This window comes from Bubalus kerabau, chromosome 5 (genome assembly GCF_029407905.1).
Source record: "Bubalus kerabau isolate K-KA32 ecotype Philippines breed swamp buffalo chromosome 5, PCC_UOA_SB_1v2, whole genome shotgun sequence".
In the NCBI taxonomy this organism is placed as follows: domain Eukaryota; kingdom Metazoa; phylum Chordata; class Mammalia; order Artiodactyla; family Bovidae; genus Bubalus; species Bubalus kerabau.
Window position 1 is genome coordinate 106,257,650 of NC_073628.1, and position 7,547 is coordinate 106,265,196.

Genomic DNA, 7,547 nt, shown 5'->3' on the forward strand with positions numbered 1-7,547 from the left:
GTGGGGCCAAGCGAAGGTATGGGAGTCCTCCAGGACCCTTAGAGACACCTACTGTGCATCCTCAAGGCATCAGTCAAGGACCATGGGGACAGGAAGAGGGGGCTTACGGAAAAGGGGCCAGGTAGGCTCTCTGCCAGGCTGCTGGGTGCAAACTGAAGCAGAGAGGGCATCCAGGCAGGGACCCTGAAGACCAAGAGAAGCTGGAGCTGAGGCGCTGGTTCGGGGGTAGTAGCAGAAGTCACTGCCTCCATACCCAGCTCTGTGAGGCTCCCAGACTGTGCAGGGAGACCAGACTAGCCCAGCAGTAACCATTTATATGATGGACTTCCTGCAGAATGTGAACTCCTGGCAACAGCTCCCCAGACACACTCATGTGTCAGTGTGAGGACTGTCCTTGGGGGCCATCCCCATGTGACCCACTCCCAGTCCAGCTTGGCCTCCTGGCCTAGGACAGCTCCACCCCTGTTCACCTCTTCTCCCAGCACCTGCCCACCCTACTGTCCCAGAAGCTCCTCCTCACCAGAGCGAGAGAAAAACCTCAGGAGGCTGGGAGACCCTCCCGCAGGAGTCAGAGTGAGCACGCTTGGTTGTCGGCAGGTGTTGCGCAGAGTGATGGGGAGGTCAGAGCCCAAGGACAGGTGTGGTCCACTGTTCTGAGGTCCTGGCAAGGTTTGCATCCACTCCTGCATGAAGAAGCAACCACAGACCTTGGAGTAGGTCTCAGAGACAGGCTGTGACTGGCTGAGCCCTCCAGTCCCCTGTCTCACTTTCTTTCCACAAAGTGCCTTCTCTGCTACATAGAGGGGTCACCAGCATTTTGTTCTCTGGGACCTTAGAGGGCAGAACTCAAGCACAGGGGAAGCAGAGTAAACCTCAAAGAGAAACAGCCAGAAGTACCTGGAAATGGCCTTCACTCTCTCTGTCCTGGGTAATGGGCTCCTCCAACCCCGTCACTCCCAGCTGCTCTCCAGGGTGCCCGCCTCATGGCCAGTAAGTGGGGTCAGGGGTACTGAGGAACCTCACGGAAACCACTGTTGCTTTGGATTCCCATTCATTTTTCTTTCTTTAATGAAACTTGTACCCCAACAGAATTTACAGGGTTTCACTGTGCAGTTGGCTATATATTTTAGGATCTCATCCGCCTGTGCCCTGGTGGGATTGCTGCTCTGCACCTGCCTGCACCAGGAGGAGGAGTGGGTGGTCTGAGCCTCTCGTACACAGTCTCACCACAGGGTCACCTGGAGAGCCAGCAATCACTTTGTCAGCATAGATTTGTCTGTTAGGGATTTTCAGAAGTAGAGAGCTTAGGTATACAGTGAGTTTTACTGTTTCTCTCCACAGCTCTGGCCCAGGCTGGTGTTCTGAGGTCATAGGTTTAGCCTGACCCCATCCCAGGGCAAGTCTTGGACTCCCATTGCCAATGAGCCCTTCTCTCCAGGACAGATTGAATCAGTAACATCCTGTGGGGTGCTTTGATGTCTTTGTGGGCACTCTCTGTGAGCTGCTGAGCTCTCCATGAGCCCATCTTATCTTCTGTGCTGATGTCTAGGGTGTCACAATGGGTGGCCCTGAGGCATACATGCCCCTGGAGTTACGCACAGTGCCCTGCATGTGGACCCATACGTGGGTTGGCTGAAGGGCACAGCATGGTACTGGCTGAGATCCTGAGTAGAGCCCATGTGCCGAGGCCAGACCACACCTACCATAGACATGGGAGGGCAGCAGCTCCAGGCCTCTGTCCAAGGACACAACCTGACGCGTTCCTCAGAGCATTTAAGAGTCCCAGCTTGGCCCTGGGGGCTTCCCACCTGCAGACTGGGGAAGTGGGAAGACTGCTTGGAGGCCACTGAGAATGGGAGGAGAAGAGGCAGTTGGCAGAGCTGGGGCTTGTATAGGGTATTTTCACCTCTGTGTAGAGGAGTGTAGGCATCTCCCAATATGGGGTCCTCATGCCCTGCCAGGTCAGAGGACCCCAGTCTTTGATGCTCTGTGTACATCAGATGCCAACAGACTCTCCTAAAACAGACACACCACCCTCCTGGATTAACTGGCCTTGTCAAAATCTGAGAATTTGCCTCATGTCAGCAGTTGTGTAACTTTCTATCTGAGATCCAGTTGGTATGTGTGGGTTCCTGAGTGCCTAAGGCCTCAGAGATGCAACAGGTGATTCAAAATTGGTAAAGAGCACAGCTATTACTTGGGCTGGATCATCCCATCTTCCAGCCAGGAACATGGCCCTCAGGAAACTTGTCAGCTTCTGCTCAATGCAATATGCTATCTAGGTTTGTCATAGCTTTCTTCCAAGGAGCAAGCACCTAGACAGCATATTAAAAAGCAGAGACATCACTTTGCCAACTGAGGTCTGTATAGTCGAAGCTATGGCTTTTCCAGTAGTCATGTACAGATGTGAGTGATGGACCATAAAGACAGCTGAGTGCCGAAGAATTGATGGTATCGAACTATGGTGCTGGAGAAGACTCTTGAGAGTCCCTTGGACAGCAAGGAGATCAAACTAGTCAATCCTAAAGGAAATCAACCCTGAATGTTCATTGGAAGGACTGATGCTGAAGCTGAAGCCCCAATACTTTGGCCACCTGATTCAAGGAGCTGACTCACTAGAAAAGACCCTGATGCTGGGAAAGATTGAGGGCAGGAGAAGGGGGCAACAGAAGATGAGATAGTTGATTAGCATCACTGACTCAATAGACATGAATTTGAGCAAGCTCCAGGAGATGGTGAAGGACAGGGAAGTCTGGCATGCTACAGTCCATGAGGCTCACAAAAAGCGGACATGACTTAGTGACTGAACAACAACTACCTACTCACCTTCAAGACTCACAGCAGCATCCCCTCCTCCAAGAAGCCTCCCAGGATCACCTCCTCTCGTGGTAGGGCCCCACTGTGCCCCCAGAACACCAGCATACATCTCATTTCCCAGATTTCCTTCTGTGCTGCCATGGCCCTGGGCAGGCCCGGGTACTCAGAGGTGCTCCAATCAGAGCAAACTCAGAGTGGTAGGAACACAGTGCTGGTGGCTTGAAAGGGCCAGGTGGAGGTCCTACTGTGCTGATTTGGGTGGCTTCACTGAGTGGTGGTGCTGGCAGGCTGGGCCAGAAGCTGGGATGGAAGTGTTGGGAGCAGAGGGAGAGAGTGTTGGCAGAGACTGAATTCTTGAAGAAGGACTTGTCCTCCAGGGAGGGACAGGCACGGTCAGCAGACATCATCCCCAGTCCTGGGCAGCAGGAGCCCAGGCCCTGTTGGGTGGCCTGAAGATGTCAAGACCTCCCCGTATCCATCTCTGGCGATCCTGGTAGTTAGGCATCTGCAGCTTCTAACAGCCAGGCCAGGCCACCATGTCTCTGGAGCTGCGTCCTGGATGCTCTTTCTCTGGGCTCCTCCTCCAGCCCTTTGTCCCTCAGGATGCCCAGGCATGTGCAGCTGCCTCCCCACCCCTGAACCCCATTCTGGCTCTGGCCAAGCTCACAAAGCTCCATCACAGGGGGAGGGGCACACATGGGCACATGCCTGGGTGCACATGGGGTCTCCCTATTGACCTTCCAGTGCCTAGCCTGGGGGTCCAGCTGTGGCTGCTCATTCTGATGCTATGGGGATGGGGGTCTAGGGGATGCCATTGTACCCATGATGGCAAAAAGCACCATCAGGCCCATCTGAAACAGCACAGGAGGGTTCCAGAGACCTCCCTCCCCACCCCCACCTCCACTGCCTGCAGCACTGAGGCCAAGACTAATAAAACACCCACCTCACAGGAGACAGCTTTATCTTGTTGATCGGAAGTCTGCCAGCCCAATTTATGATGGAACATAAGCTCTCCAAATCTGAATTTATGTGCTGTAGTATAACGAGAGGTCAATGAGATTAAAAGTGGGCTCGTGAGAGGACCATAGGCAGCTCACTGCTCAGTGCCGAGCAGAAAGCCTCACAGCCCCTGAACCCAAGGGAGGCGAGGGCCCAGTCCAGCAGCAGGACAGGAAGGGGGAGGGCAGGGGAGAGACCAGCCCATGAGGCAGGTGGTGACTGGGGGAGGAGGACCAGGAGGTGGCAGGAGAAGCAGATGGAAAGGGGCACGGGCCTGGAGCCGGAGGAAGCAGAGGCGGCCTGGAGTATCAGGGCCTCCTGTGGGGAGTGAGGGTCTGGGGTGAAGGATAAGCATGGGTAGGGGCGGGTCTCCATCAGGGACCTGGAACCCCCTGGTCTGAGGACAGGTAGGAGGGGGCCCTGAGAGGGCTGAAGGACAGAATTCTGACCCTGGCCCAGGACCCATGGTCTGAGGAGGTTTCGGTGGGCACGTGGCAACTCAGGTCTTGCAGCTTAGGCCCATTCCCTGCCCCCTCCCCAACCCCCTCTGTCTTCAGTACCCGCTTGGAGTCATGGATGATGGTGAGGGAGGGGTGTGCTCTGGTGGGGACCTGGGCCCCGGCCAGAGTGAGGCTCGCTTTTGAGCTCAGGCTAGAGCCTGACTTCAGAATTTATACAAATAAATGAAATGAAAAGTGCTGGCAGCCCTGATCTGATTACAGAGTCATTCATTCTCTGGTCGTTAATAATTTGTGCAATAAAGGATTGCGGCCGCTCAGTGAGGAGGAGGCTGTGGCCCAGCCTTCCCTCGGCGCCGGGGCCGCGGGAACTGGAAACATAAATTATTAGTTTCTTATCGCTCAGCCCGCCATTGCTCATGCTGCCAGGGGCCTGGCAGGAGCCGGTGGCGGTCCTGCCGCCTGCCTGGGCCTGGCTCTCAGCTGCTGCTGGCTGTGGAGACTCTTGGGTGGGGGGGCCTCATCTTCCCTCCCCCAATCCTTAATGGCAGCACCCTGGAGCCTCAGCCTTGGAGAGTGTGCAGCTGGTGCCAAGGACAGCTCTGGAGCAGGTGGAGCTATGGGGTTTAGCTCTCATGCTCTGGACCTCAGCCTTCCCCCCAGCCCTCTCCATGCAGGCCTCTGCCCGTGAAGCCTCATCACTAGAGGCTGGTAAAGTTGCATGCTTGGACCCTGGTACTTGCCCAGTTAGTGCAGAGATCACTCAACACAACAGAGGCCCACGCTCCCCCTCCCCACAACACACCACCCAGGATGAAGGAAAGAAGGAAAGATTGGTGTCTGGGTTCATATCACCTCTTCCAGGTGTGTCTGTGCCTCCCTGGGTGGAACTCAGGGCAGGCACTTGTACGGGGTATGATACCTGCAAGCATGGCACCACTCACTCCCTGCTCATCCTGTCTTCCTGTGTCCAGCACTGGGCTCCTGGTCAGGCAGGTGTGCAGCAAACAGTCTAGATACGTGGCTGGTGATGATGGAGTTCCCGGTGCTAAGCCATGGCAGGGTTGGGCTAGGTGGGGGTGACCCAGGGCTGTCCCCTGGGCTGTGCATCTGTGCCCCCAGGTGGAGCTGCTTAGGTGCACAGAGGTGAGGGCTGAATGCAGAGGCCGAAGACCCCAGAGTGCTCCAGCCTGAGTGGTGATTAAGGCAATTATGGTGATTACAGAATTATAGAAATGAGCACCTTCAGGCCGGGTTCCCACCCCCCAAGTTGAGGAGGCTGAGGGCAAGGCAAGGTCGGGGAGTTAGGGTGGGGGACTCTGGGCTCCAACCATCCTGAATGGAGGATGTGGCAGGATCGGATGTGGGCATGGACATCTCTCTCCTGCTAGCTAATGTCATTGGACCCCAACACTGACATGCCTCCCTCTCCCAGCTTGCTTGCATCCTGGGAACCACGGTTACCTGAAGCCTACCTTGAACCCACCAGGTTGGCAGGACGTGGGGGTCAGGGGTGTGCTCTGCAGAGTGCCCGAGGCCACATGCCCAGGGCACTGCACCCACCACTTACTGGCTGTGTGGCCTTGGAAAGACTTTCACCCTTTCTGCTTCTGAATCTGTAAAAAGGGAGCATGAATTAAACAAGATTGGAGTGTATGTTTTGAGCATCTACTCTGTGCCAGGCATCCCAGGCCTGTGTGGGGTTGGGTATGTGTGCCTGGTGACCTCCACAGGGTCTGGCTGTGAGCCCACACCCCTTGAAGGGATCTTACTTATTCAGATTTCAGATTCAAGTTTTACCCTCCTCCCACAACAGAATGCCCCCCTCCCCTGCCTGCAGCATTCACTGTTGCTCCAGACACATTCATTCTGTCCTCTGGCTTCTTGAACACCTGGATATGGCTGTAGGAAAAGCTTCCATGTCCTCGAACACTCATCCTTTCATCACAGTCATTTCTGGGCTGTATCTTCCTGCCTCCAGGCACGTCTGCTGATTTTTGATTGGGTGATCACCACTGTGAGTTTTGTCAGGATCTGAATATTTCATAAATATCCTTGCACTTTGTTCTGAACACCGGCAAGTTAGTTGGTAGCATTTTGGTCCCTTTAGGTCTTGCTTTTAAGCTTTGCTGGGAAAACTAGAGCAGCCTTTAGTCCTGGGTCACTTTTGTCCTACTTTATAATGGCAAGACCCACTTGATACTCTGTCTCTTTTTCAGCTTTTCCGGCCTGGCTGTCAGAATAAGCCCACACTTTTCACATCCTCCTTGAGCTCTGGACATGACTTCCTTTGACCCTCTTGGTGGGTCTTTCCTGGCCCCGGCACGATCCTCACATGCATGGGCTGATCTGTGCTCTGCAGACTCCGGGGCTCCCTCCTCCCCAGGGCTCCATCCTGCAAACTTTTTCTGCCTTGGCTTTCCAGGCCTTCGAGTTCTGTGTCTCCCACTGGTGCTGAGAGTTGCCTGAGGTCTGGATACCTAAAGGCCTGGAGGCTCCTGTTTGGAGGACCAGGGGCTCATCTGACACCTGGAGCTGCTAGAGGTGCTCTTTCCCGTCATCCTGCCTGTAAGCCCACTAGCTGCTCCTTCCCTCCCTTGGCAGCAGGCTGGGCTCTGACACCAGCCCCTCCTCCTGTCTGCCCTAGCACCCCACTCTGTGGCTTACCCCATTTTTCTGATTCCTCTAGCTGAAACAGGAGGGAAGGGGACAGGGTCTGAGGACATGACATAAACTGATTGGAACCAAATAGGTCCAAGATGGCAGACAAGTCAACTTCCACTAGACCAGGATCCTCAGTATACACTCACTCTAATACATCAGCAAGCTAAATGACACACCCACAGGTGCCATGACAGTTCCAAGGCCAACCATAAAGGTCAAAACATGGGCAGTGGCCCAATTTCTGGAAAGCCCCACCCCATTCCCCAAATAGCTGGAATGAAAGTCGTGTCCGACTCTTTGTGACCCCACGTACTATACAGTCCATGGAATTCTCCAGGCTAGAATACTGGAGTGGGTAGCCATTCCCTTCTCCAGGAGATCTTCCCAACCCAGGGATCAAACCCAGGTCTCCGGCATTGCCAGCAGATTCTTTACCAACCCACTCCCCACCCTCCCCCTGCCCTGCCCCATCACTCTGCAGGGCTAACAGGCTGGTTCAGAGTTCACAAAATCACATATGCATGTCTTCTTACCAACAGTATACTCATTAGCCTATGAAATTATTCAACTCTAAGTGGGCAACAGAGGATGAGATGGTTAGACAGCATC

The 7,547-nt window shown here is 54.6% G+C and overlaps 1 long non-coding RNA gene across 1 annotated transcript; it reads right to left on the bottom strand.

The window, feature by feature from the left end:
- Positions 1-2,841: 2,841 nt before the first annotated feature.
- LOC129654028 (uncharacterized) lies at positions 2,842-5,350 on the bottom strand. The gene is made up of 3 exons (XR_008715346.1): positions 5,197-5,350; positions 3,761-3,849; positions 2,842-3,117 (listed from the first exon to the last, which is right to left on the bottom strand). It is a non-coding gene; the product is annotated as an uncharacterized LOC129654028 (long non-coding RNA).
- Positions 5,351-7,547: the final 2,197 nt, after the last annotated feature.